Source organism: Callorhinus ursinus, unplaced genomic scaffold (assembly GCF_003265705.2).
Source record: "Callorhinus ursinus isolate GAN/ISIS: 27379988/994484 unplaced genomic scaffold, GSC_fseal_2.0 scaffold3, whole genome shotgun sequence".
Lineage (NCBI taxonomy): Eukaryota > Metazoa > Chordata > Mammalia > Carnivora > Otariidae > Callorhinus > Callorhinus ursinus.
Window position 1 is genome coordinate 35,657,461 of NW_027397065.1, and position 23,834 is coordinate 35,681,294.

General features: G+C 41.1%; 1 protein-coding gene across 5 annotated transcripts in view; it reads right to left on the bottom strand.

Moving 5' to 3' along the window:
- Window positions 1–23,834, bottom strand: part of TENM2 (teneurin transmembrane protein 2) — a 1,506,090-nt gene that overhangs the window by 266,871 nt on the left and 1,215,385 nt on the right. The window lies entirely within an intron of this gene.

Sequence of the window (23,834 nt, forward strand, 5' to 3'; positions counted from 1 at the left end):
TCCAACTGTACCTTCTACCACTTGAGTCTCTCTCACTCCGTCAGCTAACCTGTCCTTTTGATATTCCTCATCATATCACATCCAACACATTTTCACCTAAGGGCCTTTATACATGCTGTTCCCTTTGCCTGGAAATACCTCACAGCTTGTTTCTTCACATCATTCACCACTCTGCTCCAGTGTCACTTTCCCAGGGAGATCTTCCCTGCCCTCCCCCTGCTTCTTTCTCTGTCATTCTCCATCCTGCTATAACTGCTTTATTTTTCTAAATTTTTAAAAAAGATTTTATTTGTTAGAGAGAGAGCATGCGCACACAAGCAGGGGGAGCAGCAGACAGAGGGAGAAGCAGACTCCCAGCTGAGCAGGGAGCCCAGTGCGGGGCTCCATCCCAGGACCCAGGGATCATGACCTGAGCCAAAGGCAGACACTTAACCGACTGAGCCACCCAGGCGTCCCTTTTTTTCTAAATTATATATGTATTTGTATATTATTTATTATCTATCTCCACCATTAGATCTGAATGTCTATGGCATTTAAAATAAACAGGTATTTTGTCTCATTTGTTCAAATTGTACCCTGACATTTAGAAGAGAGCCTGGCACATAGTGGGTACTCAGCAAATCTTTGTTAAATGAATGACCTACAAACTTTCCAAGGCCAAAACCATGAATGTTAACAGGACAGCACTGTGAACGTTTTTAATTTTAGAATTAGGAGGATTCCTTCCACCAGGTTGACTTCTGTTTTCCAGATTTACAAGTTTGGGTATATGCATATAGGAAGATGTTTATATTTATACATACAAGCCCAGATCCCTCTGCAGGAAAAATAAACAAATAAACACCATGTACTTTTCAGGACTGCATTAACCCTAGCGGATTATAGCTCTCAGCCCTCTCTTTGCTGTCGTGGTATCTGTGATGATCCTAGCTAAATGAAACTCATTTGGTTATCATATCCTTTTTTTCTAATTTCTGATGTCTAAAATGATTAAACCAAAGTACCAAAGATGATGTAGATTCCTGTTTCTTCACAACAGAGCTATACCTGCTGTTGCAGATCTTTAGAGGGTTAAATTCAGCAAATAAATAAACAAACAAATAAATAAATAAACAAACAGGTTCTAAAGAAGTGATCTTCAGAGTATGTACCATAAATACCTGCTTTGTGATCACGGGAGTGCTCTGTTAGGAAAGTACAACTTTCTGGCCTCCAACCAGACCCAGGGCTGGGGGGCTGGTATTTATTGGTTAAGAAGCTTTCTATGTGATTCTAATGTATCTGGAAGTTTAAGAAACTCTACCCTAACCTTTTTGCACCTCTCAAATGTGTCTGATGGTTAGTAGACATAGCTTTTTATTTATTTTTTGAAGATTTTATTCATTTATTTGACAGAAAGAGAGACACAGTGAGAGAGGGAACACAAGCAGGGGGAGTGGGAGAGGGAGAAGCAGGCTTCCCGCTGAGCAGGGAGCCCGATGTGGGGCTCGATCTCAGGACCCCGGGACCATGACCTGAGCTGAAGGCAGACGCTTAAAAACTGAGCCACCCAGGTGCCCCAGATGTATCTTTTTAAATGAGAGTTTTGAATGCTGATGTCTTTAGGGGTGAAGAGTCAAGAAGCCTACAACTTACTTTCAAATGATTCAGCAGAAAGATCTCTAGGTCTCTTTATAGATAAGGCAAATGTGGCAAAATGATAGCAATTGTTGAAACCACGTGGTTATTCTTACTTTGTACTATTCCCCCAACTTTTCTGTATGTTTGAAAATTTTCATAATCACAAGTTGAAAAAAATGCAAGCCTTGATTCACCCAAGGATTGCTGTCACATGCTGCAGGGGTAAAAAACAAGATAAATAAAATGAAGCAAGACCTACAAGGTAATGGTCTGGCCAGATGGTTACTGGGAGGACCAAGGGGGCTTAGGGGACTTCTCCTGATTTTTCCCTGAACTGGCTATTAAGACAGCTTTTCCCCGTCAGGGGCCTGCTCAGTATGCTCTGATGAATCATTTGTGATGCCCCAACTGAACTTCTTCCCAGCGGTCGGTCATGGAAGTAGCTCAGCTCAGGACTCCAGGCGTCAGCAAAAATGTGTAGTTTCCAAATGCACTTGACATTTTTCAAGCACAACTCAATTGCTCTCAGAATTGGCCACTTGTGCCTCGGAAAGGAAAGGCAAATGAGGGGCCCCCAAAGGGCTGTCCTTGGAGTTTGCTAACACTCAAAGGGATAGAGAAAACCAGTCCTTGATGTCTTACAAAAAAATAAAAGAAGAGCTTGCATGCTTCTTTCCCTTCTTAGCCATGTGGGCTTCAGTCCTAGCACCCAGCATCCTTCCTGACACAGGCTAGGGGCTCCGAATGGCCATGGAATTGAACAGCAAGGCAAAGGAAGGACAGTGGCTCTGCGTCCTCAGCTCTGGCCCCTAGATCCCAGTGAGTTCTTAAGAATATAGTGATCATCACTTCACCTGAAGCTATCTTTTTGGTAAATGTCACTTTTCCTCATGTGAAAACAAAACCATCTAATAAAAACTGAGAGAGAGAGAGAATGTCTAACAATCATTCTCCCATGAATTTTACATGACAGCAAAGACGTATTTGAGGCAGAATCTTGGCAAACCAGGATTTTGCTTCAAATTGGCTTAGAAAATTAAGGGCATACATTTTCTCTGATTAAACAACCATGGAAAATTTTAAAAAGACATCTAACAAACAAGAAACTCATGCATAGCACCCATGTAAGGAGGACCCCATCAATTCAAAATACTGTGAATTTTTATTTTATTCTTATGATACAGAAGGAGCTTGACTAATCTAGGGTGGAAGCGTTGAGAAGTGGCAGCTGGTTAAACTACTTGAGACTCCAGCAAAAGATTCCTTTTCCTTTTTTTCTGAGTCAATCACCAGTAAACTCACTCATTAACCTCAAACCCTACCAAAAAAGGAAACATAGAAAATCCCTTAACACCAAGTACCATTTCTCAGGTTGCAACCAGTGGGATCCTGAGAGGCAGTCTCCCTATTTTCTATTGGTTTGGCTTTATTCCCAGGGGGAAATCCCAGCAGGGCTTTGAAACAGAAATGTACTACACAAATCACTGCACTGCCTCAACTCCAAAGGTCAAATTTTTGTCCCCACCCCCACTCCTCTCTGTTCTCCTCCCTCTCAGTCTATTTCCCACTATTTCTTCACAGCGTACCATTCAGCTTAACCACAACAAATGACTAACGGTGCAGATGAGTTCTCTCATGCTCATGAAGTCAGCTGCAGGAAACATTCTCCTTGATATCAAGCAAAACTATTTGAATGGTCTCAACATAGCGCCGTGTGCAAAAAAGCAGCTCTGGTTATCAGAGAAACCAGGTGTTGACTGTTGTTCTACCGAGAAAATTGACCTCCCCAGTAAATAAACTCACAGGTATTCAGAGTAGTGGATGAAAATACTGATACACAGCCCATTAATCCCTAAAAGATTTTTAATATCATACATGTAGTTGCTGAAACTCGATAAAAAGCCAGAGAAAGGACAGAAGCAGAAATGCACCTGGAGTGGGGATGGGGTGATCAGTGAGGGAGATCAGGTGTGCACTGGAAAATGGGAGATTTCATCACATTTTACTGGTCCTGGCTCTGCCCTTTAAAGCATCCGGCTTATTGTCTCTAAAGGAGTAAGTTTAATAAAGAGGCAGCCCATAAAGGGTACTGTAGCATGTAAAGTTACTGTAATTAGGTTTTCAGGAGTTATAATAAAACATTTAGTTAGAGAGAGGTTAAATAACCACCACACTTTCTGACATCATTATTACACTCTCCAGTACGAGAAGGAATGATGGTGGTAGAGGGGAAACTCGAAGGGTAGGCTCCTGAGAGAGACACAGACAGACCCGGGGCATGGAGGGAAAGAGAAAGAGAGAGAATGAGAGAGAGAGAGGGAAACACATACAGGATGGGATGGAAAAAGCAGAAGAGGTAATGAGACAGATGTTGTTGGATATTGTACTGTTCAGTCACTTCTTGAACAGCAAAACTAAGTTATTTTTTAAGTGTTCTGTCTTTATTTTCTTATTTGCAAATATAAAATGTATACATTATAAAAAAATCAAATCATAAATTAAAAATAGAGAGCAAAACTCTATCCTCTTGAGAGAAAGACTAGTAAAATATTTGATGTCTAGAGTCAGACTTTTTCCCTATATATAAGCATTCCTTTATTCTTATTATTTTTGAAACCAATAGGATCATACCAAGGAGGCAGGATTAAGCCTGCAGATTCTAGACTTGGACTACCAGGATTTGGGTCCTGGCTTCTATTCTTATCACTGTGTGACACTGGGTAAGTTACTTATCCTCTCTAGGTGGCCTCACCTGTAAAGTTAGAGAACGTTAGTACCTTCATGGGCTTGTTTAGGGGGATTGGGTGACTTTATTCATGTGAGATGCTTAACGTCGAGCTTGACATCCAATGAATGGTCAATAAATATGGCTATTAATCGCATGAAGGCAGGAATCGTGTATATCTTGGTCTTTACTAGATCTCCTTGACTTAGCACAGTACCCAGTTCATTTAAAATATTTGTTGAATGCATAAACCACTCTAATTAGCACAGTGAGTGGAACATTGCAGGCATCCCAACCCCCTAAAAATAATTTTATTAGGAAGGGAAGGAATCGAAGATATTACTAATGTGCTTGTTCTCTTCTTCCAGTTGGGAATTTATGCTTGGGTTGAGAAGTGAACTGTTGCTTTTAACATAAAACTTTAAAAATATTTTTAAAAAATTGCTACTTCCCAAGTTTGAAGAAGAAGCCAGTAACCCAATTAGTATAATTAAAAGCCCATTTCATTTCACAATTCCCTAAGCTTAGACTCAAACCAATTTTGATGCTACGAAAAATAGGCTTTCAAGGTTTCTGATCCCTGAACCTTTTAGATCATAGGGGACCATCACTACATTTGCATATGCCACGAACAACAGGAAAATCCTCTATTTTGCCCTCTTCAAAATTTGCAGTCATACCAAAAATACTCACAGCTGGAATAATTAGCAACTCAATTTATTGCCTTCCGTTTTTTAAATAGAAGCTTAGACTCTTGATATTTAAATAGTGTCACACTGTGATATAACATAGCATTTTTCATGGTAAAACTTCTTTTTTTCCCCCATGAAATGATATACTGCTCAGTGTGACAGGCAAGGTCTCTGGAGGTCACTAAAGAAACCTGGTGTTTTGTGAGCAAATCCATTTCAGAGTCTTTGGGATGAAATGAGGAGTCTTTTTTTTTTTTTTTTTTCCCCCGGAGTTGTTAACTTGTTGACTTTTTTCAAGTTAATTGGTAAAAGTCTTGATATAGTAGAGGAAAAAAAACAAAGACTTCTGACTTTGACTTCAAACTTGACCTTGAATTCACCATACACTATAATATGGGAGTGTAGAGACGGCCATTTCAAATAGACTTGCATTTGTGTTCACCGTCAGCCAGAGGTAGATGAAGAAAGAATGCCCACCATCGGATACAATCAACGAGCAGAATGATTTCTCCCACTGAGTTTATTGCCTGTACCATTCAGAGAGTCAAAGAATATTCGAGCTGGAAGAAACCTTAGGGCATGTCCCTTTATCATATTTTGCTTCATGCTACCACATTTGTCCTGTGTGTTTGCCTTGTCTCCCCAGTCATATTACAAGCTTTTCAAAAGCAGGTCCTATATCTTTTGCTTCCTGGTATCTTTCTCTGTTCATAGTAGGTGCTCACAAATATCTACTGAAGGAACACAGCAATTAAGGAACAGTGGAAATGTACAGGCTTTGGAGTCAGGCATATCTGAACTTAAATCGCAACAGCACCAGGAACTGCATTATGTTGGGAAAGCTAATTAATCTCCCTGAGCCTCAGATGCTTCTTCCAAAAAATGGGTAGATAACAGTATGTGCATTACAGAACCATTGGAAGGGCTAAAAGAGATCATGAATACAATCTGTGAGCACAGAGGCTGACCCGCAGGAGGTGTCTAACGCACACAGCTGCCACGTTCCCCTTTTCCTTTGAAACAATTCAAAATCTAAAATATGAAGTCATGAGCCAACCAGTATTTATTGAGCACAGAATATGTATCACATGGTGCCAGACACTTTGGATAAAATGTTAAGTCCTCATCCTCATAGAGAATTACTAATTGGAGAGACAGACGGAAAAAACAAAACTCAAGTCCAGGTAAACCAACAAGTACAGGAGAAATTACAAATCGTGAGAAGTGCCATGAAGGGGAAAGGGACTAAGATAGGGAAAACTGGGACTATATTAGTATGGTCACTCGTCTCTGAGTTGATCAAAAGGGGGAAGTCTAAGGATAAGGAGTTAATCATCCAAGGATCGATGAAAAGAGCATCCCAGGCAGAGGAAACAGTATGTGCAAAGGCCCTGCAGTAGGAAAGTTCTAGTTTTTGACTCTGTGAGAGAAAAACATGTGGCTGGAACACAGTGATCCATAGGGTGAGTGGTGGGAGAGAGGTAGGCATGATGACAACTACATTATGCATGGTTTTGAGGGCATGGAATCTGGATTTTAGTGCAAATACAAAGGGTTTTAAATTATGTCTTCTCTTTGAGCAAAGGGAGACAGATCTTTAGGAGCATTCAATTTAAAAAAGAACTAAGGTAGGATAGGATAGACTCATTGGGAGTTTGGTCCAGTCTTCGGTGATAAAAAGGCTTGGTGGTCTTCTCTGTGCTCTGCCTTGAGGGTCTTGGTTTTTGTCTGGAATATTCGAGCCACCCTCAGTACTGCATCTATCACTCTATCTGCATTTGGATATAGTCAGACATCTCAAATTTAACATGACCCAGGCACAACTCTTGATTTTCACTCCACACTGTCTTTCCATTCCAGGCCTCACCATATTGGTTAACGGAGTCATGGCCTATCTGTTGTGCAGGTGCCATCCCCAGGAAGCAGACTCTGAGAAATAAAGAGGCATGCAGGCAGCTTCTTAGAAAGTGCTCTTGGGAACAGCTCCTGTGAGGGAATGAAGCAAGGAGGTTGGGCAGAGGGAGAAGCTTGAACCACGATGCTGTTGTAAGGGTTCCTTGGTCAATCTCATGGGGAGCTCTGGAGCTGTTGGGCCTGGGTCATGGGATGGCTCTGTAGAGTTGTTCCAATTTGATCTGAGAGGGTAGGGCCATATCAAACCTATGGACCAGTCTCCAGCTGAAGTCCAGTTGCAGAGAGGAACTTGGCGGAGATGTGTGTGGTCCACCCACATTCTCAGCAACTAGGAAAACATGTGTGCTCCAGTCCTGGTATGTGACCTCTGGCTGGGCGCCATGCCATTTATCTAGCTAGACTTCACTATGGTTCCTGTCCTTCCCTCATCCCTGATCCATCATCAGGTGACTTCTTTTGGCCTCCAACACATATCCATCCTCTTCCTACCACTTACACCTTGTACCTGGCCTACTGTCTATAGCAGCCTCAAATGGGTCTCCTTGTTCCCACTTTGGCCCTTTACATCCATTCTCTACACAGGAGCCAGTCATTGTCTACAAACACAAATCAAATCATATTACTCTCCTGATTAAAACCATCCATTTCCTTTATACTCAAAAGTAACCCACCTCCTTATCCAAGTCTACAAAACACCTCATTATGGTCTATCTCATCCCTTCCTCTCCTCCACTGGTTATGTTCCTGAGGCCTCTGCCATACTTTTTGCTGTCCCTCAAAGATGCCAAGCTTCTCCACACCTCAGGGTAGTCACACTGAGTTTCCTCCTTCTCAGGCCTTTCAAGTCTCCCCTCAAAGCTCATTTTTCTCAGAAAGTCTTTCTTGATCAGCTTTTTATTACCCTACCTTGACCAAGGTTGCAGCCCAGGGACTGCCCACCTCCAGCGACTGGTTGTTGTGGGAGGTGGAGTGATGGCATTGGTATAAAGATCCTGGCTTCTCGTCTGCTCCACACTTACCCTTCGAGTAGCTCTCTCCTTGCTTACCATCTGCTTCCCCCAGTGGCACACACTTTCCTTGAGAGCCCAATTTAGTCTTCCTTACCACTGTAGCCCCAGCCCCTGGAAGTGTGCCTGGCACATGTATGGTGCTCGATCCATTTTTAGTAATAAGTGAATAAAAGAATGAACTGATCTAGATTTTGAAAACTTTTCTATCTGTTCTCAGATCCAACACATCTATTTATTTATCCTGAGGTGTCCTCCTCAAGGGATGCCCTGTCACTCTGGGTTTCAAGATTTTGGTAAACAAGACCATGTTCTCTCATTATGCCTACACATGGTTATTTTAAATCCTTTGAGAAACCTGCATCTTTCTATTCTGAGGAGGCTCTGGCACATTTTAATGAGAGCCTTCCCATTTTCTTGATCTTTTAAGTTGGAATTCTCCTTAACTTTTCTGTCATTCTTGAGGCCTGTTAGCTATAATCACATGGAATATTTCCATTGAGAACTCAAAATAGTTTTCGAAAATAGTGCTAATGCGCTTTTGATTAATTTCTAGGATTCTACTTAACGATGCCTTGCATTTTGCAGCCCTCCCCTCCTCTCTGTCCTCAGCAACCCAAAGGACATGTATGTTCAGGCATTAGGTAACACTAATCTCAGGGCCACTTTCTGGTTTGTAACCAGGAGCTCAGAGATAATCTTCCTATAAGCCTGGAAGGATTTTTTTGGTAAATGTACTTGCTCCTTATCTGTCACTTCTCTGCCCACCTACAGAGCAGTTTATCTTCATAGGTTTGATATCTCTGCAAACATAAAGATTTCATGGTGCGTTTTCTCTTCCAAATCACTTTTAAAAGAATATGAGAAGAATAGTTTTCATCTCTGAAAAATCTCATGTATACCCTCCTCCACCCAGCGAAGAATCCGTTTATCTTTCTCCACCCTCTCTCCCCCTCCCCCTCCGTAACAAAGTGGTCCTATCTGATACACCTTTCTTCGTTTCCTTATCTTTGGTGTTTCAACAACTTCAGGAAACTCTGATGAGTTGCATTTACCATGATGCTGAATGGGGATCAAGTTGACAATTCCAGATGGTAACACACTGCACCCTTGGATCCATTTATCAGTATTAACCAAATCACATGTACTGGTGTTTTGTGTAGTGCCTTCAAAGTTAACCATTCCAAAGCATGTTTTGGAAACACATTTTTTCTTAGCATTTTTCCTGGAAAAGATCGGAGAAAGAGATGGATTCTCCAACCTAACTATCTTATTGCCTCTCCTTTGAGTAGACTTTTCACACCAAGGGGGATACATTGATCCTCTAGTTGTTTTCCTTTAGTTAATTAATTACTTAATTAATGAAAACTTTTTCCTATTGAGGTGAGATTCACATAACATAAAATTAACCATTTTAAATGGCATTCAATGTATTTACAATACTGTACGACCACCACCTGTATCTGGTTGCAAAATAATTTCAGCACCCCAAAAGAAAACCCTGTACCCATTAGTCAGTAATTCCCATATCTCTGTTCTACTCCTAGCTCCTGGTAACCATTAGGCATTTCATTCCTTTTTAAGGCTGAATACTATTCCTGTGTGTGTGCGTGCGTGCGTGCGTGTGTGTGTGTGTGTATGTGTTATACATACAAATATATATACACTACAGTTTGTTTATCCGTTCATACACTGAGGGGCATTTGGGTTGTTTTGATCTTTTGGTTATTGTGAATAGTGCTGCTTTGCACATTTGTGTAAAAATATTTGAGCACTTGATTTCAATTTTGGGGGGTTTATATAGGAGAATTGCTGGGCCATAGGGTAATTCTATGTTAAACTTTTAGGGGAACCTTTAGCTGCTTTCTAAATGTAGAAAATGATCAACCTTCAACTCCTCAGCAGGGTCAAATTCTTGTCGGCCCTAAACAGAACTTACTCACCAGGCCCAAATACTGCAGAACTTGATGAATGAATCTGAGCATGGATGAATTTCTAAAGTTTTGGTGCTTAGAGAGAAATTATGTTTTAGCTCAGAGGGCAAATTCAAAGAGTCCTTCTCTAGCAAGGGTTTGAAGAAATCCTAGGTTTCCTTCTTCTGTCATGAGATCAAAGAGAGTCTAAAACATAAGATCTTGAAGTATCTTCTTTGGATGACCGAGTATATTCGTATATTACTAGCTTTAGGTAAAGAAAGCATTTCATGATATCTGTGAAATGCTGTAGTCAAGAAAATTTAAGGGATTACTACAGGATCTGCACAAGCCTTTAATATCTTAACTATCCCAGGACTCTACATGTAACATTTATCATTCTGCTTTTTTGGTCACGTTAGTTTTATACCCACCAACTTTCCCAGGCATAAAACCAGTATTCCATGGGGTACACCTTTGAGAAATAAAATTCTAATTCATTTCCTTCTATTTTTAAATGAGTACACTAAGGCCCAGAAAGAAATTAAAAGCAAACCAACAAAAGCACCAATAATTATTATTTCGTAGATTTTTGTAGGTTCTTAAGACCTAGTCCCTTGGTGGAAAGAGGAAGGAAGGTGGGAGGGAAGGAAGGCAGGGAGGAAGACAGAAGGGGGAAGAAGGAAGCTGTATTATGACATAAAAATGAAAAGGGACAAATAAAGTATTTTATGGGATTTCTTCAAGGCTTAGAAAGAAAAAACTGATTTATTGGAATTCTTGCATAGCTAAGAATAATTCTTGAGAGGCAGAGAGAATCTTAAGCAGGCTCCATGCCCAGTGCATAAGCCTGATGTGAGGCTCGATCTTAAGACCCTGAGATTATGACCCGAGCTGAAATCAAGAGTTGGATGCCCAACCCACTGCACCACCCAAGCAATCTGAGATGTGGGGACCAGCACAGGAGAAGGAAAACAAGAGACAAAGAAAGAAAACTACTACTAATTTTTGTGTATTAGAGAGTTGCTTCCACATCAATACTGTGTAGAGATTTCTAACATTTAAGTGTGGGATTCTGTGGCTTTTATTTATTTTTAACACTCAAATAAAAGATAGTAGTTACCTTTAATACAATTTCTTTTCCCATTTGAATTTACATCAGACCCTTTGAGACACGAGCAAGTATACAAAGACCTATCCCTGTATTCACCCACATTTCTTTCTATGCATAATATCTATAGGTACAATGTTTTCTTCTTATTTAGTATTCTTCTTGAAACGATATAAGAGCTCTTCAGGGATATTAATTAAGCTTTATTGCAACCCCTGTGACATGTCTGCCTGCTTACATATATCTGTTGGACACTTAGAAATTAATGCTTTGCAGAAGTGTGCCATTTAAGTGTGTTTGTAGGCCAGCCACATAGCCACTGACAATGCACTGAACAGATCCATACATTTCAGTTGTCAAAAAATGCCATCAAAAAAGGCAACCATCATTTAGCATCAACACGTAAATATTGCCATGGTGCTTAATATACTCTCAAGCAGGTCCTGCAGTGTTCCTGTCACAAAACAAGTCCCAGGGAAGCAGGTTCTGAAAGCTTGGCTTCCTTGAAAGGCTCCCCAGTTTCCTAAATGCTGGATTTCCTAGGGCCCCAGGCAAGGCTTTTTAAAAATGCAAGTGTCAAGGAAAACTGTCGTGCTTGTTTGCCTTAAGTACCCGAAAAGCTTGTCACTGCCATCTTGGAAGTCTTGACGAAGACACGGTTGGACATGCCGAGGCACAGTAAATTGAAAGCTGCCTGACAGGGAGGTGGCATGTAGACTAACAGCCAGGTGCCCGCCTCCAGGCATTTTCTTTGCAAGCGGCAGAATTAAACAAAACTAAAGGAGAGTCTCGTCAGGGGAGGCTGTCTTTGCAGACATCTCAGAGGCTTGGACTTGAACTGGGGTCCTTTCCGGCTCTTAGGTTTTGCATTGATAAGAGGTTAAGTGGTTACACGAAAAGCAAAGCATGGTCCACATTTCTGTGAGGGCAGTGAGAGGCGGGGAAAGAGCAGTGGTTGGAGAGGGCAGAGACCAAGAAGGAAGAGGAGGGTCAAGGTCGGTGTTAGGCTGGCATCGCACCTGCTTGTTCTAGGAGACTGAACAGGGCAGTGGTGAACTGGTGAACTATTCGCAGCAAGTGGGGTTCAGACCCTGGTAACCTGGGCAGACTTGGGGAAATGATTTGTTGAATCTTGGTTTCCTCGGGTGAAAACAACTGAAAATGTTGCATAGGGATACTACGTGCATTAAACAGGCTCAGCACATTCTTGCCACTGAGAAGACCCTCAGTAAATGCTGGCTTTTATTGTTCTGGAGAGACCTATCAATGAATCCCATAAAGGGCCTCCTTGGAGGATAGATCGTTCCTTCTGGTCCAGCCCCCTCTCCCCTCCTTCCCTTCTCCTTTCCTTTCTTCAACATGAGATCCTTCGGGTAACTGCTGTGAACTTTTATTTCTTGTCTTTCTGGTATGTCAGCTGAGGCTTTTCCTACTTCTCGCTGTAGATGTGACCATAACATACCTTTGCAGGTTCCCACACAGAACAGACCGTAAGGTGCTTCACTGGGCCCAGAAGGTGGCCCTGACACAGGCCACAAGACCTTTCTAGCATTGTCTCCCGAGTTCCAGTCCAGCTGGTCAGAATGCTTGCACACTCTTGCTTTTCTGGCCTTCTTCTTTTACCTCTTCTTGGAGTGCCCTTTGGATGGGGGATACTTTTCCATCAGAAAGGGAATCAGACACCATTCTTGCCAGCCAGGTTTCCGTGACTGGGTAGAGGGGGTGTCCCCCACCACCCTGTGTTCCACCCATATGGCCATATAATAGTGTTTTATATTACTATAAATTATCTACTTAGCTGTCTTTCTCCCACAAGACTGTAACTGTTGGGGGACAAGGGCCACGTCTTTTTCACCTTTACCCTCAGCACCTTGCATGGTGGTCAGCCCCTAATAGAACCACCATAACTGTTGGCTGCATTAAGCCGAAGTCCTATGAACATAGCTGGTAATGGGATTATCAACAGGAGGTGGGAAATACAAAAATCCTTATTTAGCATAAAATTGGAGTTGCAGATAAAGAAATGATATAAGTTTGGCCTGAGGGCCTCTTATTGACAGAACCCTCACATATTTATTTGACAAAAGGGGCTGCCTTCCTTTGCTGGATTTTCAAGCCCTTGATCATAAACACTCTCCCATAATAGTTAGAACAATAATACTGCTGTACTAGGCATTTCTCTTGGGGACTCAGAAACTTGACTAAGTCGTCTTAGATATTCCTATAATATCCCCGTTAGGTGGATAGAGGCAGGATAGACTGGGAGAAGAGGCAAATTTAAACACTGCCAAATTATAAATGAGAAAACAAAAGGCAGCAAAGGTTAGGTATCTTGACTCACGTAGGCCACGTTGTGGCACAATTTGGGAATAAAGAGAAGGGCCCTACAGCTAGAACCACGGGAAGGGAGTGAGTCAGATTTTCCCCACATCTATACCTCTTCCTCATACTGCACCTGGCACCTCAGAAGGGGAGTTGAGTTCCTAGAGTATTCTAGTATTATTTGGTACATTGTTCCTTGAAAAAGAAAGTTCTTTCAATTCTGTGTTTAAAAAATCCAGTACTGTAAACTTCAGGGCTCTTATTTTAAGCCCATAAAAGAAAATTCAGCCCATTAAAGGAGGAATAAAGAGAGACTGTAGCATTTGAATTGAGATGAACATAATTTGGCACAATCTGTCAAAATTTAACATTATACATACCCTTTGATCTAGAAATTTCACTTCCAGGAATTTGATTCTTAAACATAATCATGTAAGTATGCAAAGGAAGGTATATACACAAGACCCTTCATTACGGTTTTGTTTGTAATAGCAAAAAATGTGAAAGTGATCTAAGTGTCCCTAAAGAAGAGATTGGTTAAATAAATTATGACGTTCTGGAATATTACACAGACTTTAAAACAAGAATGAGGTAGGTCCACATGAAATTACCTGAAGTGATTTCCATCATATTTCATGAAGTTAAAAAAGGAAGTTGCCAAATGGTATGTATAATACGGTCCCATTTATATTAAAACTTAAAAAAATATGCTCAGACATCCATAAACATTTTGGGAAGCCTAAAATAATAAACCTTCAATAGAGATTTCCTTGAAAATAGAAGGAGAAGGGCAGGGAATATTATTTTCCATTTTCAATCTTCCTAGTTGATGAATATTTTTACCAAGAGAATGTATACATTTTGTAATATAGGAGTGGAAAGACCAAATCTATTGCATTATGGGCTCTGATCTTTGTCTTAAATTCTTGACAATTCCTTCGTGGAAGAAAATGGAGAAAAGATTCTGTGCAGGATGAAGAGGCAACAAAATCCCCTAATCATGCTGGGAACAGCGAAGTACGGTGAGGTATGCTCCAACCAGAGGCCTGCTGTATAGCACCACTTAGACATTCAGAGTGCGAGGCCTTGACCAGTCATCTGGGTCTCACTCCCCTCATCTATAAAATAGATATTGGACTATACTAGGTAATCTATACTAGGTAATGGATTCCAGCTTGAAAGTTCTGCCTCTGTGCTGCCAAATGATTCCCAATTCTCTTAAACAATCAAGCCAATCTCAATCACGTTTACCTTGATCCCTTCTCCTGGTCTGCCTTCTGGGATAGTGGTCAGGATCAAGAGACCCACTTCCTAGAAGATGGCATGTTCTTATTTCTGTATTCTCATCACCAGATCCTTCCTTCTCGGTCTCTTCCTCTCTGACTCTGACTCTCCCTCTTTGCCCGAAACAGCCTTTGGCTTTAGCTCTGTAGCAAATTCTACAATTCCTCTTTCCCAAACTGAATGGTACCATGAACTTGAAGATGCATATTAGAGACAGGACATGTGGAGGTTGCTCACTGCTTCCCCATTTCTAGATGAGGCCAACAATGGTGAAGACTCAGAAAACAAAGTATATCTAGACACACGCTGACTGTGTCCTGGCAACTTGTCTCCCAGCCACATCATTATTATGAAATTCTAGGTGGGTTTAAATGTATGTGTGCTACCTTTTCCCCTACGACACTGAGTTTGAGTACTTCTAGTAATGCCAGATTAAATCATAGGAGTGTAAATAGTGATGGGCATAATTATTGACATTAGGACACGTTGCATTTTAGGACAAAACTTTTTGTCTAATTAAATGTAGAACTATTCAGTTGTTACCTACACTGTGGTCCATTATGGAGCTGACTGACCCCTGCAAAATGTCCTACCTACGATTTTCACCATGAAGAGGATAAAATGCATTGCTGAGAACAGGAGCTTGAAGCATGGAGTTAAATGTTTTCCTTTCATGGTTTTATTAAAAAAGCAAAACCAAAAATTGTCCAAAGTAATTCAGCTTTATAAAAGTAAAATTGCATCCCAAGTCATTTTCAGGAGATGGGAAATGCATCGAGTTGTTCTGAGTTAACTTTCTCATCATGAGCCCTCGTAAAGAGCACTGGTTAGTAAGACAATAAATGAACATGTTTTAATTAGAAAATGTGGAATCCAAGCAGTTTTGCAGGAAAGAAGATGATAGCTTCAAAGAGACATCAGGAGACTAATAAAAGTTAAAATGCATTAAGTGGCCACAGTGAACTCAAAGGTAAAGTCGTGGGATGTTTGAGAAGTGAACCAGAGAGGGCAATGAATCAGAAGGGGATGGAAATTAGTCAGTGGAACTTATTCTTTCTACTTCATATTAGAATCAGCTGTAAACCCCCTCTGTGCCCAGGCAAGTGAGATAACCTGATGCCCTAAAATTCTCCCATTCCCCCATCCTGGCCAGAACTGTGTGTGCCCAGAGGAGAAAATCACTATCATCGGGCAATGTGAGAAGGCAGCCGGGCTAGGGCAAAACCAGCATTGAACTTGATTTTTTTTTGCCTGCCAGACCTCCATTTTATGGTCTCCTAAAATTATGGTGCTCGGTTATGACCATGTTGTTCTTCCTGCTATGCGGCTCTATATGGGTGCGTGATCCAGGTCTAGCCAATCAACATGGTCTGTTCTCCAGGCCTTTGGGATTGGGGCCATTGTGGGTATGTGACCCTCATTGAGTTCAATGAAATTTAATGAAGGGGGTGTTGTTGAAATATCAGAAAGAAGATATCCTTTCTCTGTTAGGTTTCTAAGCTATGAGAACATAGCCTGAAGTTCCCACAAAGGTCTCACAAAAGAATGGCTGCTTAAGAACGAGGGTGGGAAAGAGAGAAAAGCAAAGCTGAGGGACAGATTCCTAATGCCTGAGTTTATTTCCATGAATCCAGTTCTTCCAGAATCTTAATTTTGCCCCAGGCCCTTCATCTTCCCAAGTTCCCTCTTCCCGACATGCCAAAAAAGGACAATAATATCTATCCCACAAGCTTCCACTCAGATAACATAAAGAACCTATTACGATACTTGGCACAAAGCAGTTATTTAAGGGATGATGATGTCTAAAAAACAAAACCAAAGAGAACGTTCAGTTGTTTCCAGGAAGTGAAAAGATATCTAATAGGGCCACAATTTCTCCTCACATGGATTCTGAAGTCTAGAAGCCGGAGAAGATGATCTTTGCAGTCCCCTGCCTTCAGTATACTCCTGGAGGACACTAATATACCAAGAGAGAACAGCCCGAAGCTGAGGACAAAACACCCACAAAAGCCAGGGGTACAAAGCACTGTCCCACTCCCAGAGGGCTTGCATATTTATTCTCATTTTACTGAAGCCAGGGTGGGGTAGATTTCCCCAGGCCCCATCAAATGCTTAAATAGGTCCCAATATCACCTTATGCCTTCTTACCCATGTTCCCTAGTAGAGAAAGTCTGGGCTGATAAGAGATTAAAAAGTCACTAAGATTAAGTTTTCCATTTAAAATTCTTATCTAAGCACATACCAATGCAAGAAGAGCAACATCTTTCACCTTCTTCTAAGTGCAGAATTTTAAATCCATTTATTCAAAGAACTTTAAAAAATGAGCTTTTAATCATGGTATCATTGGTGTGCAATGTCTTTACAGGAGGACTAACTGTGGAGAAATGGACTTAATGGATGTTTGTAGCCAACTGAAGCTTTAATTTCAATACAATCTCACAAATAAAAAAGAAGTGTTATTCATTCTCTTTCAAAAGATAAGGCAGGAACAACTAAAACAATGATGACAGAAATTGGGGGCATTTGCTGATTGCTCAATCATTCTGGGTGAGAAGCGATTCTCTAAGGGATTTAAAAATACACAATTTTGAGGGTGAGCCTTTGTGGTTAGCATTGTCATGACCTCTAAAAATGATTATTTGCAAACATGACTCATGAAATAGCCTGAAATCGTTTGGTGGGTTTTGGAGGGAAGAAAGCTGTCTGAGAAAAAGTTTCTTAAACCTCTCCTATGATCTGGAGGATGCAGCCCCAGGGGAGCAATCTGGCTGAGAGCCTTGTACAGAACTGCAATTCTGGGGACACAAAACTCCACCTTACAAAGGCAGGCGAGGCTGAGACTAATAAATCAAAGGAAGCTGCAGAAAAGTTGCAGAGCCTACTGGCCCTGCCTGGGAGAGCCGAGAATGCCTTATCTGGCCTCTGTGAAAAGGATCACTGGGGAGCCAGAATTAGAAAAAGACTTGCGCTTCATCAAGTCTCTCCTTGTCTGAGCCAGATAAAATATCCTCTGGGAAGGCTTCAGGAAATGCCCCAAGGGAGTGACAGCTGATATTAGCTGAATCGGTGAAAGAACACAGACAGAGATAGAAATATTTGGCTTTTTTCAACTGTGAACTTAACCCAAGACAATTTACACAGACTTGGGGCAGAGTCTTGCGCTTACAAGGCATAACCACGAGGTGGCCTCAATCGGGATTTGGGTCCCCATCGTCCAGGTTGCAAGTTCTCTTACTTAGTTAGTACCTTAGCTGTGGTTAACTTACAAGTAAGAAGGTCAAGTATCCAAAGCTTTAATAAACTTAATAAGGCTTTAGTTTTACAGTGGGAGCTGAATTCGAAAAAGACAGCCTCTCCTTGGATACCTGCACCTTCAAGGACGCTTCCCAATTTGCAAACCATGCCAAGAGCAGGCTTGGAGTGGTCTTAAATAAGATGGAATGCTTGTTTCTTTCTTAATGCACCTTGTAATTTGCACATGTGCCACAGCACTTTATTTATTTTCTTATTAATGGGTTTGAGTGTGTTTAACACCACAAGCTGTAAATTGCAGAGCAGTAGATCAGACTAGGTTCTCTTTATTTTCCTGCCAATTGTCAGAAAGTGATGTGGGGTACAGAGGTGCCTCTTCTAACTGGCTTCCTCTCTCCTCCCCCAGCCCACTCCACCTCTTGCCTCCATCCAACAACCAACCCGTTGTCTCCATCTGCCAAGAAAAAAATAAAAGACACAGCCTCGTTTCTCATTGGAGAGCTTGCCTATTGAGCAGCTCAGTTATTGAGATTAATAAGCTGCCAGTTTCCAAGGAAGACTACGAAAACTATAAAATTAAAGTGCACTGCAACGTGAAATGCTGCTTGTGGCCAGGCGGGATCCCTGTGTCAAAAAGGCAAGGTGAAGCTATAAAATAAGGCTGAGCTTGAAAGGCTAACCTAAAGGTCTCATTAATTTCCATGTTGCCCCTGATGAGAATTTAGAGGGGGCATAATGTTTTGCAATATGGAGAAATCAAGCTGCCTATTGATTTGAAAAGTGCTTGAATGCAATTGGTTCACCCAGAATGAATTCTAGTTTTAAACGTCACTTGAAAACATTAAAAAAAAGAATACACACACACACACACACACACACACACACACACACACACACACAAACCCGAACGGGTTACCTTGGTTTAATATTCTCAAGATCAAGCTTGTTAGTGATTCTGTCAGAAAATTAATCCTTAGGTAGAAAAATCAATCTGAGAACAAGTTTGGAATAGTCTTCAGGCTCAGTATGGTGAGGATGTTTCAATAATCTTGTTGCTTCTCTGTGAAAACCTTATTTACTAAAGGTCTTGTGTCTTGATTCCCAAATACGCACTACCAATAAAGCATCTAGATTAGGCAAAGATTACTTCCTCATGAAGACAAAAAGTGTGTTTTCTGAAATTCTGATACCAAAATTAGATTTTTCAGATGCTGCTCATCAAGCCCAAGGTGCTCCTTTCTTTAACAGAGCCCTTACACGACTTCCTGCTGAAAGGAATAATCATGGTACTCTAAGTGTGACCAAATGGTCAGCCACGGTACGGCTGGCTGTTTGGCTTTCTCCTATTAGTGGCAAAGCTCTGTTTGGGAGAGAACAATTCTACAAATCACGGAGCTGAAGAAGTAGCAGGGCTTTTATTTCTGCATTGTCAATTTGCTCTCGCATTTTCTAAGAGGCAGAGTATCTGTCATCAGTTCACACGGACCCTCTGCTGCCCGGGCCATGGAGCAGCGAGGCCTCAGACTGACCACACTGGTTGCCACCAATCTCAAAGAGCTGCAGAGAAGAGTCCCTTACCTCTTGCCTGGCTGATGATTTTGTCAATGACTAAGTCTATATCCAGTAACAGGCTGGAATCCATCCCATAGATCATTTCTTGCCTTATGTCACTTATCATGTATTGACTTCACCATTTCCATGGCCTGGCAAATTAATCTATTGTTTGCCATCAGAATAAGCATAGTTTTGTTTTTCTAGTTCCAAAGGCGCTATCATGTGGTGGTTAAGAACATGGCATGTGGAGTCAGACCCAGTTCAAATTCCAGCTCTGTCCCTTACTCATTTACAGATCTGTAGGTGACTTAATTTTCCCGAGCCCTCAGGTTCCCTGTATTTAAGATGGGGATAGTAACATATACCCAACAGAAAAGTTAAGGGGTTAAATGGGATCTTGTATGCAAAAGTTAAGTGCCAAGCAAAAAGTATTTGATAAAGAAAAATTGTGATTTACAGGCTTATATGATCATGTAGAGTTAACGGCTAAATTGAACAAAATTTCTGGCGAGTTATTTTTAAAAAGAGAAAAAAATCAATTGCTGAGAGCTTTGAACACACTAAATATGCTGTTATTTGTAAATGGATAAATTTCCATGTTACATCTATTATTTTGGAATCAAAATATTTAGAATCCAAATAGCTACACTTAAGTCTCACTGCACCACAGATTTGACGAGTCTGAAATGGCACTTCTCTTTTCTGCCACAAAACTGGTTCCTTCTTCAGGAAGTGGCATCACTATCCAGCCTAAGTCAAAAAGTTGGTCATTGTACTCTCAACTGACTGAGCCACACAGTATTCATTCCTACTGACTGTACCTTCAAAATACACCTGACATCTATTAATCTTCACCTTCTTGCCAGATGGGTAGGAGAAAGTCAAATATGAGGGCTACAGCTGCCACGACCCCAGTGGAAACTTCCATCTTGACCATTACAACACTCTCGAAGCTGGACCTCTAGACTTGCTGGACTTTCCAACTTACTCCCAGCCTATTCGCCCTATGGCAGCTACCAGAATTCAAAACAAAACAATATTATTTTATTGTTTTATTCTCCCATTTAAAATGCTTCAGTGACTTTTCATTATTCTTGGGCCAGAGTCCGAGACGTTTCACCCAGCCCAGTGCTCTGCAGCATGCTGCCCTCACCTGCCCTTCTAGCTTGCTTTCCTTTCTTGGCATCCTAGTGTTTCTCTCCCCAGCGGGTCATTGTTCTTGCCATCTAGAACATTCTTTAGGTCTAATTAACACTTATCATCCTTAGGGCTCAGCCTAAATGTCAATTTCTCACACATCTGACTTCTCTATACCTCACACGGCACATATTACATTTGTCATTGGGGTGGGGGTGGGGGTGGGCACGTGTCTAATCATTTGTTCACATCTGTCTACATCCAGCCTGGAATTACCCCAAGGGCAAGGACTTTGCTCTTCTTCTTCTTCACTGAGGACTCCTCAGTGCCTGGCACGTGATAGGTTTTCACAGATATTTCTTGAATGAATAATAGATGACCATCTTACAAATCAACTTGCAAACCTGTTTGTAGTGTGAGGATCTTGATGGTTACAATGAAGGTTTCTGGAACTGAGGATCTGATGGAGATTTTTATGTATTTATTTTCTGTTCCCCTTGTGTCAAAATTTATAAAGACAGAAAAGGCATTACTGAAAAAAAAAATTAGAACTTCTGGTATTTCAGGGAAAAAGTAAAATCAGAGGGAAGTTTGGTCCTGCTTGGGAATTCTCTTTAGTGACCTGCTAGGAGACTCAGAGAGAGAAGCTTGCTTCAGCAAAACACAAAGACGAAGGAAAGTTAGTCATCAAACTACTTTGTATTGTTTTAGTCAAGAGAAGCTGACTTCAGAAACTCCCCAAGAATGGCTGCTGGCCAGGAAGATCCCTGAATTTGTGGCTCTCAGGAGACGAAGGAGTAGAGAGGTGGTATCAACCATGAATTGCCCATAAATTTTGTTCTGAGACCTAAGTAGGCTGAGAAAAACATGGTGATGGAGTGATTTTGTGACACACCATGCTGGAGAAAGATAGTACAAACTGCTTGCAATTAGTTCCTCTGCCCTGAGTTTATTTTTCCTTGGATTATGTTATGGTTTATACATGAATGGACTGGTTTTGGTAGTAGAAATTTATATGCATTGGTCTTTTACATGATTAACAGTGGTACAGAACTTTCTTTGTAGGTTTTTTCTGTCTTGTTAAATTCCAAAATCATACCGTCCTATTTTTGGGCTATGCCTCCTTCATCAGCACCTTTAATTCTACTTGCCACAGGAAAAAAAAATGGAAAAAAAGCACAGTCCAGAGAAGATGTAATATGCCTCATTAAGACTGATGGGAACATCAAAAAGCAATGCAGAGAGGCAAAGGTTTGTTCCTCACTGGTCTAAAGAAACACGCTGGACTTGGTTTAGAGTCTCTGGGGGTGGTAGAATGCCTGCTCATCACCTTCCAGAGTTATGAAATTCTTCCATCACACCCAGAAGTCTGTATTAGGGAGAGTAGAGGTGGTGAGGCTGTTTGTAAATTTCCACTGCATTTTCAAAATTGATGAATAGATCATAATCAGCCTCCACATGACCTGCCTTCAGTGGTTCTCTCTCCTGGATGTAGTTAATCATTCCTTATTTGGTATAAAAACCAAAAGACAACCGACAGAATGGGAGAAGATATTTGCAAGTGACACATCAGATAAAGGGCTAGTAACCAAAATCTATAAAGAACTTATCAGACACAACACCCAAAGAACAAATAATCAAATCAAGAAATGGGCAGAAGACATTTTTCCAAAGAAGACATCCAAATGGCCAACAGACACATGAAAAAATGCTCAACATCACTTGGCATCAGGGAAATCCAAATCAAAACCTCAATGAGATACCACCTCACACCAGTCAGAATGGCTAAAATTAACAAGTCAGGAAATGACAGATGTTGGTGAGGATGTGGAGAAAGGGGAACCCTCCTACACTGTTGGTAGGAATGCAAGCTGGTGCAGCCACTCTGGAAAACAGTATGGAGGTTCCTCAAACAGTTGAAAATAGAGCTACCCTATGACCCAGCAATTGCACTCCTGCATATTTACCCCAAACATATGAATGTAGTGATCCGAAGGGGTATGTGCACCCCAATTTTTATAGCAGCAATGTCCACAATAGCCAAACTGTGGAAAGAGCCTAGATGTCCACCAACAGATGAATGGATAAAGAAGATGTGGTATATATATATATATATATACACACACACAGTGGAATATTATGCAGCCATCAGAAAAACCCGAAATCTTGCCATTTGCAACAACATGGATGGAACTAGAGGATATTATGCTAAGTAAAATAAGTCAGTCAGAGAAAGAGAAGTATCATATGATCTCACTGATATGAGGAATTCTCTTAATCTCAGGAAACAAACTGAGGGTTGCTGGAGTGGTGGGGGGTGGGAGGGATGGGGTGGCTGGGTGATGGACATTGGGGAGGGTATGTGCTATGGTGAGCGCTGTGAATTGTGTAAGACTGATGAATCACAGACCTGTACCTCTGAAACAAATAATACATTATATGTTAAAAAAAAAAAGAAGAAGATAGTAGGAAGGGAAAAATGAAGGGGGGGAAATTGGAGGGGGAGACGAACCATGAGAGACTATGGACTCTGAGAAACAAACTGAGGGTTTTAGAGGGGAGGCGGGGAGGGGATGGGTTAGCCCGGTGATGGGTATTAAGGAGAGCATGTATCGCATGGAGCACTGGGTGTTATACGCAGACAATGAATTATGGAACACTACATCAAAATCTAATGATGCAATGTATGGTGACTAACATAATAAAATTAAATTAATAAAGAAATGGCTTCCACCCCAAAAAATAAGAATGGGAATCCCAGTATGGCAACATGCCCCTAAAAGAAGAGCTTCAGACCTATACTTTTCTTGTGGGTAAGAAAAGGATCCGATGAAACTCAAAATGTTTCAGCATTTGAATAAGTGAATTTGTTCAGTTCTACAGTTTCCAAGACTATATTAAAAAATAGATTATAGGAACAAACAATATGCCATAATCTTTGACGTCTTTCTACTTATCTATTAGACAAATTCTTATCCTTCTAAAATCCAGCTCAAACAGACCCTCAGCTGTGAAATGTTTCCTGCTCATCCTGGGAGAGTTAATCACTTCATCCACTGTGCAGTCACCTTACACTTCCCTTACTGTATACACTGCACTATCCTTTTGTTTATGTACCTGTCTCTTCCTTTAGGTTGTGTGAGCTTTAAGGGCAAGATTTATGTGTTACTCCTTATCTTCTTGGCACCTAACATAGCACTTGGTATACACGAGGGACTCAGTAAATATTTGCTAATAAGAGACTGAATGAATAATATTTTTAAAAGAAACACAAAGCCCAGCAATTCTATTAATTACTGCTGA